At 40.3% G+C, this 10,470-nt stretch overlaps 1 protein-coding gene across 7 annotated transcripts in view; it reads left to right on the forward strand.

The window, feature by feature from the left end:
- Positions 1 to 10,470, forward strand: part of LOC123982389 (probable E3 ubiquitin-protein ligase HERC1) — a 61,436-nt gene that overhangs the window by 15,326 nt on the left and 35,640 nt on the right. The gene's annotated exons all lie outside the window — the stretch shown is intronic.

Genomic DNA, 10,470 nt, shown 5'->3' on the forward strand with positions numbered 1-10,470 from the left:
ACACCTGGGTCAAAATTAAAAGCCAGGAAGTGCAAGCCTTCACAGAACACATCAACTCTGTGGACAGTAATATCAAGTTCACACGAGAAGATGTTCACAACAACAGTTTGGCCTTCCTGGACTGCGCTGTACACATTGAAGAGGACAGGAGCCTGCAGACTGGGGTTTACAGAAAACCCACCCACACAGACCTATACCTACTCTTCGATTCACACCACCCACTGGAGCACAAGCTAGGGGTCATGAGAACACTGCACCACAGAGCGGAAAACATACCAACAAGCGCCCAAGCCAGAGAGAAGGAACAGAACCACCTGAAGGGGGCACTTACAGCCTGTGGATACCCTAAATGGACTGTTGTGAAAACAGCCACAGGATCCAAGAACAACAAAACTACAAGGGATGAAGAAAAGCAGGTCAAACGCAACAACATTGTGATTCCATACGTGTCTGGACTATCAGAGAAACTCAGGAGGATTTTCAACAAACACAACATCCCTGTGTTTTTTAAACCCAAGAACACACTAAGACAGATACTGGTACACCCCAAAGACCGCACACCCAAACACAAGAAAAGCAATCTAGTGTATGCGGTCCAATGCAGTGAGGAATGCACAGACCTGTATATTGGGGAGACTAAACAACCACTACACAAACGCATGGCTCAACACAGAAGGGCCAACTCCTCAGGTCAAGACTCTGTCTCAGTCTACTTACATCTGAAAGACAGAGCACACTCGTTTGAGGACCACCTGGTGCACATTTTAGTTAGAGAAGATGGATGGTTTGAAAGAGGTGTCAAGGAAGCCATCTACAAGGGAGGGGGTCTACGCCACCACTTATCACCCACTTACAATGCTGTCCTTTCATCGCTTCCCAGGAAACTCAACAAACGTAACCTATTGGCCTCAGGTGAAGATACCAACGACAGTCTTGGCCACGGGTAGTCCTAACGACCGTAACGGCTGTCGTTACAACAACCAGGAACACTAAGGAACCAGCAGTATCGACGATCCTAGCAAACGACCCCACTGAGGTTAAATAAATGAGTTTCCCTACCAGTCAGTCAGAATTGAAGAAGTCCCTTGGATGAGGGACGAAACGTCTTCCAGTATATTCAACCAAGTCCAGTTGCCCTTGACTTTAACCTTTGTTGGATAACTATGACCTGGATGACTGAGAATCTTCACAGACAAAGGTTTTTATGGACATCAATAGTGGATTTAATGAAATTTCATTGGTTCAAATGGTGTTTCAAGTAAAGGCCATGAATCAGACTTCTCAATTGGCAAAACAGTCAAACTATCCAAGCTGTGTTTCTACATTGCCACTCAGCCAAAACCACAATCAGATGAAGATGCCTCTACCAGCGAGTCTGAACACAAAGATGATGAATCTAACTTTGGGGTGGATGAAATTATTGAAGTTTCAAACGGCCAATCCTTGTCAGAGGAGTCCAGTTACTCACAGGACCAGGATCAAGACGGTTGGCATCACCCAGTTGCCACAGATCGCTCAATCGCTACAAATCACAGATGACCCAGTGGTCTCAGAGATCCATTTTATTTTACCAGAGATATTGCAGGAGGATTCAGTTGTTCTTCAAGAGGTAACACTAGGAGATGACCCATATATCTCTGACCCTGAAATTACATTTGGCACACACACAGAGGCTGAATTTGATCAAGATGACACACTGATTTATCAGCCTGACACACCTGACAGCACCCCTCAAACAAAACTGATTACTATACACCATGCAAATGGTTTCAGTGACACAGTTGAAGCATTTTCTGATCCCGAGACTCTGACCAGACCACTGGCAGTGAGACGATTACTCCCAGATAATTCTGAGGAAGCGGGTCAGGGGTTCTGAGAGATGTCTTCAGTGCATTTTGGCAAGAATTCTATGATCGTTGCACACTCGGGACAACAATGAAAGTACCCTTCATCAGACATGATTTCAAGGCTGACACTTGGAAAGCCATCGGCAGAATTTTACTGAGAGGATACAAAGACACTACCTTCCTATCAAGCTTGCACCTCCTTTAGATGAGGAGATGTTATTTGGAGCAGTGTACAGTGATCTGACAGAAGCCTTTCTTCAGTTTGTAAGCTGCCAAGAACGAGAGATCCTCAGGCAAGCTTTACAAGATTTCTCCTTGGTTGATCCTGATGACCTGTTGGAGGTCCTCGATAACTATGAATGTAGAAGAAAAGCCTCAGCAGACACCCTTCCAGTAATTCTGATGGAAATTTCCCACAAAGAACTTATTCAAAATCCAATGTTTGTTATTGATTGTTGGACGGAGATCACCCAATCACAGATCAGTCTGAATTATGAGAAGCTGAGATTTATGCTGATCTTAAACCCACATCTAAAAAGGTGTTAAGGCTGTTGAAGTTCCCAGCGGATATGAGGGCAAAGCAAAAAGAAGGTATATCAGGGAACTGGATGAAGAAAAACTTGGGAGGTTTCTGAGATTCTGCACAGGGTCTGATTTGATTGTGTCAGACACTGTCACTGTTGAATTTACAGAAATGACTGATTTCACAAGACGTCCAATTGGACGGACATGTGGAATGTTCCTACAGCTACCTGACTTCTATGGAAATTTCCCTGACTTTCGTGCTGAATTCACTGAAGTCCTTGAGAGCAACGTCTGGGTGGACATTGTGTAGCACGATATGTGGCCCTTTAAACACAGTTGTGCCCATACTGTTGCCAAGCCAAGGTTTCTAAAAGGACTGACACAAAAAGCTGCTATTCTGACTTTGAAAGCCTTTTATAGGTGCAATTTGTCTTCAGGTTTTCTGTGTTTATGCGGTAAGGGCCCTATGTTTTTTGCAAATGTCAGATGTTATGACTTTATTCCCTTATTCTGTCTCTGTTTGTATAAGGACAATTCAAGTACAGTTTTCAAAAACTATTTTCAACAGCTTTCAAGTGATAAATTAATGTGAATATTCAGTGTATTTGAATAGATCCTCCTAAACACACTGCCAGGTAGCAAGCGAAATTACTGAATATATTTTTGGAATAAAATCAAAATGTTGTGAAAGTGAGGATACTCATGAGCTGCCATTCAAACTACTTGTATGACTCCATCACACATGCTGCATGAAGGCTGTACAGTCAAGTGGGCACCTGGCAAGAGAGTGCTGATCACTGTGTATAATCACTACAAAGTTTTCAAGTTGGCCGAGATGGTCTTGGCACCACATGTGTACTGCATAAGTGCAGGTCTACATCAGGCCCATTTAGAGGAAATTATGCTTTCACTGTGTGGCCTACATAGTAGCCACACAGTGATCCTCCTTACTGCAGAGAGTTGTCCACCCCTCAGATATTTAGCAGTAGGCCTATTTCAGTTCTCAATAAGGTGTAGAGTTCAGCAGCGGAAAACGCATCTCTGGGCGCATCCCATCCTTTTTCCTGCATCAGAAGACAGCAGAGATCAAATACGGTTTCATCACATGGGTATTGGCTTTTGGCGGTGCACTACTCTTATAAAGGGCCAATTCCTCCATGTCAACTGTCTATCTCTGGAAGTGTGTACCACAATAGGGCGACCTCCTATCACACCATGGCCTGGCTTGACACGAATGTTGTCAATGCGAATTCCAGGTTGTCATGACTTCATCAAGTTCATCCTGCATAAAAAACAGACATAACCTGAAGTTTTATTCATTATACAAGGTTGCAGATATGAGATATACAGTATGTATTGCTTCAAGTGTAGGAGGAATCCCAATTCATGATCAACTGTCTTATTGTGTCTTGTGATACCACATATTCTCACTGTATTGCGCGTAGGTTTAACCATCGATACCCTTGCATCTGTCCATTTCTCGCTATTTCAGTTTGCAGGAATGCGCCCACCTCTTCCAAGTTTGTGTGATTTATCCTTCTGAACAAACGCAATGTTCGGCAAGTCCTAATACTTATTACCACGCCGTGTTTATGTGGTAAAAGAGAAAGAATTTCCTTGTTATTAAAACCGATTCTGAAGTATAAGTTTACGAACATGAGGCATTTTGTGGAAGTAGGTAGGTAGTAGGTAGTAGTAGTACTTCTTGATTCTTGAAATGTCAAGTTTTTTCTCGTCATTTCTACTTTATTCTCGACATGTTGACTTTATTCTTGACATTTCGACTTTATTCTCGAAAATGGTACTTCTACTATATTCTTGACATGTTGACTTTATTCTCGAAATGCAAAATCTTCATCCTCAATTTGTTTTTCTTAATGTGGCCCTAATACTCCGTCATATTAAATAGCCTATTCATAGCACTTAATCTTTTTTATCATTAGATTTTGGCCAACTCCACAAAAAAACAAGCACACACTGTAAATTGTAGGCTACACATACTGTACAATAATTTGGTAACCTGTAAGATGCAGCCGTTCTAACTTTAAACAATGATGGACAAATGATAGAATTCCTTCCTTTAATCCTATGTGAGAATTCCAGGGAGCAACTCCTAGGTCACATGGATAGGACTATCACTAAAGCCACAAATTATGTTAAAGCAGCTAGTAGACAGAAATCAGGATGGCCGTCAGCCACGAAAGTCTCTTTGTCACAAACAGCATTGCCCATTGACTGTGGTTAAGTGGGACCACATGTCTTTCCTTCATTTAAAATAGCCTGGTTGGTCGCCTGCTGTGTGATTAAGCAAACCTGTTGTCTTTTTTCATGTGAGGATAGACTTAGATAGACATAATATTTATTTAATTTCATTAACTTTACAATAATATTATTTATGTCTAATTTCAATCACATCTTTGTGTGAAGAAATTAAGTGTGTATGGTATTTTCACAAAGCATCGTTCACCAATTTGTGGTAGATGACACAAAACTCATTTTCACTGTTTGGTCATTTGGAATAACATGTTTGGTTATTTGGGACACAGTTACTGTAGCGTAGTGTTTGCGACTCTATTGACTTAGTTAAAAATATTATAAAGTTACCATTATAAAGTATCTCTGCTGAAATATGGCTAAATCTGTAATCTGCTGGCTGAGGGCTCGTTAGCCTCAATAAGGTACTGTACAAAGTGTGACAACAAGTCTATCAATATTTAAATATGTAATAGTCAGAGTATGGGTGGTGTGGTGATGCCGTGGTTAGCACTGTCGCCTCACAGCAAGAAGGTTGTGGGTTCAAACCCCAATTGCCCTGGCCTTTCTGTGTGGAGTTTGCATGTTCTCTCTGGGTGCCCCGGCTTTCTCCCACCATCCAAAGACATGCAGGCTAGGTTAATTGGTGTCTCTAAATTGCCCTTAGCTTTGAGTGGTTGTCTGTCTATGTGTGGCAACCTGTCCAGGGTGTACCCTGCCTTTTGCCCAATGTCAGCTGGGATAGGCTCCAGCCCCCCGCGACCCTGTATGCAGGATAAGTGGTTTACGATGGATGGAATAGTCAAAATACTTTTCTAAGCCATGGGTAGGATTACTGCTTTAACAAAACTATTTTGGATTGCAAACACTTATCATACCTTTTAACAAAGTTACATAGGTCAAATGATGTTAGTCACATGACATTAGACATTTGGCTAATGTTGTGAAAAGGTCGCAGTTTGGTTCAGTTTAGACAACAAAACTACTTTGTTAGGTTTAGGACATTGTGGTTTGGGTTAAAGGAAGGAGAAAAAAAGAGAAAAAAAATACTAAAACAGAAAGAATGAAAGAAAAGATGTGAGGCTGAAGTAACCAAGTTGTTTAATTGTTACCTAGTTGCTACTTAGTAGAATTTTCATTGAATTGCTGAAATTGTACTGTTTCTGGTGGATAAGGGAAGGTGGAGGACCCGAAGCTTTCTGCTGAGCTTTGTGCATTGTCTTTACACCTTAGAAACACTGCCTACTACTGTGTTGTTGTACCTAACAATGCTGTCTATTTTAAGAAACATTACATGTTACTCTACATTTAGTAAGCATAATAGATTTGGTCAAACTTCAAGTAGTTTAAGATTACTTTTTCAAATCACACTCCCCGATTTTTCTTGTGTACAATTAGTTTATTTATAAACTGTATTTTGGGATAAAACTACAAGATTTATAACAAAATTGTATAAAAAGTGTATTATTTGACACCATGTTAATAAAGAGAGAGAATTAACAAACACAACAAACTAATAAATCCTGTACAAAATGTTTAAAACACTATAAACACTATACAAACACAGAATCTGTATAAGAACATCATAACCTTTTTATGTTGGGATAAACACTTTTGAACCGAACACAACCATATGTCATATTCAGGTAACCTTTTTTGTACAGTCAAAGAAATGACTGACTGCAAGATGTATTACAAAACTATAAAAAGTGTATTATTTGACACCATGTTATTAAAGAGAGAGAATTAACGAACAGAACAAACTAATAAATCCTTTACAAATGTATAAAACTTAAATCATTTGATTGACCTCAACCAGCTGCAGTGTAGTGCTCTGCAAGATGGCTCCATTACCCAGAATTAGCTGCTGGATGTTGCGGTAATCCTGCAGGATAAGAGTCCATCTTGTCAGGGTCCCACCCTGTCCTTGCTTTTTGGAACTATTGTGTAAACGACAGTCTAACAAAAGTCTCACAAAAATGGTTTCCACCAAGTGGCTGCAGTCTGGCCATTGGGCAGGGAAGGCAGTGGACCCCAGCACACACCGCTTCAGGCTCTCCACACCAGCAGTAAACACTGCCTTTTTCTTGGAAGACCTGAACTTTCCTGCTATGAGCCTGTCGTGGTGCCTGGCAGCAAACACCACCTGTTGCTGGTCAAATGGCAGCAGGTTCTGCAGGGGCCTATGATGGTGCTGACCTGTTGGTTGCTCAAGGTCAAACCAGTATGGTTCCGCAGACTCACTATTAGACAGACTATTAGAAATTTATTACGATTACATTTGTTTGTACAGGAATCGTTAAAATAAGGGAGTAGCAACACTCATAGACAGAAATGTAAATCAATCACTAATGGCCACTAGAGGGTAAGCTTGACCCAAAAAACTTCATAAAGTGAGGGAAACAATTTATCCATATTCACATATTCAGCATGATGCAGTGTCTTACAGTGCAGCGCATCATATCAGAAAGGAAGGAAAGAGGCACTTTTTAGTTAAAACATGCAAAACGTAACAGTAACTCTTAACTGCCTAGGTCCTGCTGTTGACACAAACTGACCAAATTGTTGTATTCTAGAAATATCATTAATATAATTAATAATTTTGTTATTATGAAGACATAATTTACATTTGGATTATTTTTTGCAGTCCAGGAAGTGTTACATTACAGAAGTAATGGGAAGGTGGTTGAGGTAGACTGTCAGTGTGCAAAGCACATTACACACAACACTTGAAACCGGGATGTGTCCTGCTTCCCACGTGTGGTTTAGGTTTAGGGAACTATTGTAAAACACTTTTGTTCAACTGGAATTAATTGATTTCTTTGTTCAAACGCAACGATGAGATTTAAAGCGCCTTTGGCCTCTTTGATCCATGCTTGCAAATAACCACACAGAGATGGCATCTTTTATAGATGGATGAAGACTGGTAGCTGATTGAAGGATTGTGCAAAGGAGTTTCACAAACGTGTATTAGAGATTCATAAGTATGCAAGTAATTTCTATCAGCTGTGAAAACATATTTTCCTTTTGTTAAACACAGTTAATCCAATAGAGGGGTCTTTCTATGAGATCTAAAAATGTGTGAAACAAATGAAAAAGTGTTAACACATTTCCAAAAGTAGTCTTCTGTTGTGCTAAGGTGATGATGAATATCAAGTGGATCCCAGCTTCATTACAGGTTTTTTCAATTTCTAACAAGCGTGTGCGCAAAACCACATTTTGTTCTTTAAATACCAACTCTACATTTCAAAATGCAAAAAATGTTCTCTACAGACAAACTCTATTCAAAACACAGCCAAATCAAATCATTCTGTCCAAACACTAGCACATTTTCTTTTCAAGAGAAATAGATCAATCATTCATAGCAGAACAACTTTCTAAATACAAATAGTTGATGGCATTACAAAAACTGCATTACTATTCATGTTTTGGTTCTGCCTGCAAACAGTATGAAATCTGCTGTATTTGGCAATTCAGTTTCCTTTTACTGTAGACAACCCTACATTTTTGACTTGAGGGTTGAATGTGTGCATTTTTGGCAACAAACTATGTAATGAGCAGTGGTGGGAGGTGGGGTAAATTTTTGGGGAAGCCAAGTGAGAGGGGATGTCCTTTTTGGAGGGCAATTATCTAATGCATTGTGGGGTATAATTTTACAAAAATTTAAAGAGGTGGTATTATGCTCATTTTCAGGTTCAAAATCCTATTTAGGGGTTGTACCAGAACAGGTATACATGGTTTAATATCCAAAAAACACCATATTTTTTTGTCATACTGCACATTGCTGAGGCTCCTCTTTTCACCCTGTGTTGAAGGCTTCATTTTAGCTATGGAGTGATACATCTTGTCTCAAATGATCTTTGTTGGGAGTTGCACATGAGCAGTTCCTAGTTAAGGACTACTAGCCAATCAGAAGCTGAGAAGGGCGGGTCAGCGAAAAGACAGTAAACAGGTTCGATTCAGCTGTAGACTACATGTTGCCGACCAGGTTGGCAATTTGGACTGGAGCAAGAGTTTCAGAGTGGCGAGTTATTAATCTGTAACAAAAGTATCTTTCATCCATGAAGTTTTAACTGAGCTCTGTCTCTACATCACAGTAACAACTTCATGTCCTTTGGTAGCTGGTGTTTGGAAGGGAGAGGAGAGGTGTGCTGCAGCTTGTTATGACAGACAATTGTGTCCTCTTACATTTAATCTTTTATGTATGATCTTTTAATATTATCATTATTATTACTATTATTGTTATAGATATGTATTGTGTTTTTATTCTTAACCTTTCCTCACCTATACTCCTTATGTTGGTCTGTCCACATTTACTAGGGTTTAGGTCTGAGCTGTGAGATTGTTTTGGTGTTTTCCCTCTCTTGTAGTTCCTCTCCTCTCATGGCATGTTCATTCAAGGCTGAGAGAGGATCTCTTTTCCCCAAAACATAGAAACCTAGACTGTGTAAATGATGATGCATCCCTTTGCTCGGGGCCAGACGCCCGATGCCGCCCTAGGCGGCAGGTCTCTGGACCGGCTGTATATGTGTTTTAGTACTTCTCTGTTTATTCTCTTTTGTTAAATAAATACTTCAAAGACAACGGTTGGTTGTTACTCAATTCTTTGTTCAACCCCTCACCAGGAATATAATTTCCACGACACAGCTCAGTGTTTTTCCACAGGTGTTTTTGAGGGCGTGTCGGACTAGTCGCTCAGCGAGCATTATGACACGTATTTTTATTGTGACGTCACAAGAAAGGGAAGTAAAGGCTGGACTACAAACGAGCTGTTTCCAGGCAGTTCAGAGCAGTGTTTTCTGTGGGAAATGGGAACTCCCTTTGGGGTGGACTTTGGGCTTTTTCACTTTGCAAACCTAGTACACAAAAAAGATATATAACTCAATAAAGGTGAGGGAAAAAGCCAAAAACCGTAATACCACCTCTTAATAATAAAAGAAGCATTCACAAGCTCAATCAGAAGAAGGCTGAAGACATTTGCATAGTAGCAGTGGTGCGTGTATCAAATAGACCTAGATACTTCTTAATACTTGGCCAAATGTTCATAACACAACATCTCTGAAGAATATCAACCGTGTACCCGACCAACAGAGTATAGACAATTATTCAGGTAGCCTAACCTGGCCCAGTGCCCTGTGGCAGAAACTGTCTGTGGTGCTCATTAACTATGCGTACACAACCGCAGTAAAAATAATAAGGTTACTTCAACTGACTATTCATTCACAGCTAAATCCAGGCAAGCAAAAAAATAAACAATATAACCACATTAAAAATCGCACTCATAGCTGCAGTTCAGTTAGTTCAGAGAGAGAAGGAGGTGTCATTTCACTCACCCTATTTGAAAAGGAAGAGCATTCTCTTGTCTTTCATGGTGGCTAAGTGGTCAATAACCAAGTTATAGAATTTCCCACTGGCTTTTACGTCCTCTGCAACAACAGAGTCAGTCGAAGTTTGGCGCTACTAGCTAGCCACTCTGTACAGATATACACTACCGTTCAAAAGTTTGGGGTCACCCAAACAATTTTGTGTTTTCCTGAAAAGTCACACTTATTCACCACCATACGTTGTGAAATGAATAGAAAATGGAGTCAAGACATTGACAAGGTTAGAAATAATGATTTGTATTTGAAATAAGATCTTTTTTACATCAAACTTTGCTTTCGTCAAAGAATCCTCCATTTGCAGCAATTACAGCATTGCAGACCTTTGGCATTCTAGCTGTTAATTTGTTGAGGTAATCTGGAGAAATTGCACCCCACGCTTCCAGAAGCAGCTCCCACAAGTTGGATTGGTTGGATGGGCACTTCTTGCGTACCATACGGTCAAGCTGCTCCCACAACAGCTC

This window comes from Micropterus dolomieu, linkage group LG13, assembly GCF_021292245.1.
Source record: "Micropterus dolomieu isolate WLL.071019.BEF.003 ecotype Adirondacks linkage group LG13, ASM2129224v1, whole genome shotgun sequence".
Lineage (NCBI taxonomy): Eukaryota > Metazoa > Chordata > Actinopteri > Centrarchiformes > Centrarchidae > Micropterus > Micropterus dolomieu.